Source organism: Gymnoscopelus braueri (genome assembly GCF_963280865.1).
Source record: "Gymnoscopelus braueri genome assembly, chromosome: 3".
NCBI classification, from domain to species: Eukaryota; Metazoa; Chordata; class Actinopteri; order Myctophiformes; family Myctophidae; genus Gymnoscopelus; species Gymnoscopelus braueri.
In genome coordinates this window covers 3,924,565-3,925,545 of record NC_137612.1, presented here as the reverse complement: position 1 = coordinate 3,925,545, position 981 = coordinate 3,924,565, and the positions used below count along the sequence as shown (strand labels likewise).

General features: G+C 45.3%; 1 protein-coding gene across 2 annotated transcripts in view; it reads right to left on the bottom strand.

The window, feature by feature from the left end:
• lmcd1 (LIM and cysteine-rich domains 1) overlaps window positions 1-981 on the bottom strand; it is a 12,030-nt gene extending 11,049 nt beyond the window's left edge. The window contains exon 1 of one of the 2 annotated variants that reach the window (XM_080424648.1): window positions 908-981. The gene's annotated coding sequence lies outside the window, so the exon portion shown is untranslated. Of the gene's footprint in view, window positions 404-907 lie in introns of those variants that run through there. The other variant, XM_080424646.1, reaches the window with a different exon arrangement.

Genomic DNA, 981 nt, shown 5'->3' with positions numbered 1-981 from the left:
GTTGTTGTTGTTGTTTGTGTTGTTCTTGTTGGTCCAAGTGTTGTGATGTTTGTGTTCAAACTTCCAAACACTCCGTTCACTCTGGACGTACTCCCCTCAACAATCACTTTTTTATTCCCCTCCTCCCTTCTCCTTTTCTTTCCTCTCCTCTCGTGTCCTCTCCTCGTTTCTTTTCCTTATTCTGCTCCTCTCCTCAATTCTCTCTTCTTTTACGTCCCGGTCGATCGTCTTGTCGTTGGGTTTCCTTCTGTATTTCTCTCACAGCAGGCTGTTCTTGGTTCAGATCTTAGTTCAGACCTCTACCTTCCACGTCCACATGCAGCCCTTTCTTAGTCCAGGATCAAATCCCACAAAGCCTGAATTCTGTCCTGCGTCTCTGTCTTTCAGGCGTACATACAGTAGAGACAGAAATTAGAGGAGTGAGCAGAGATCAAACACCCTTCTGATGTCATCAATGAAACTCCTACAAATGCAACTCACTGTGTCTGGAGTGAGTAAGAATGTACAGTCAGTGACACTGACTGTACATTCTTACTCACTCCAGACACAGACAGACAGACAAACAGACACATACACACACACACACACACACACACACACACACACACACACACACACACACACACACACACACACACACACAGACACACAGAGTTCTACATTTAAATGTGAACACCTCATCTCCATTCCATAATTTCTTAACAAAGACTTCACTTCTCTTCTTTCAGTTCATTCCTTTAACTGCTGTGAACCTCCCTCCACGTGTACACACACACACACACACACACACACACACACACACACACACACACACACACACACACACACACACACACACACACACACACACACACACACACACACACACACACACAAAGTCCTATAAAAACCTCCTCTATTCACTCACCACTGCTGCGTGAAGACCACTGCTGTAGACATGTCTGAGTGGCTAGTTGTCTGTCTGTCTGTCTGTCTGTCTGT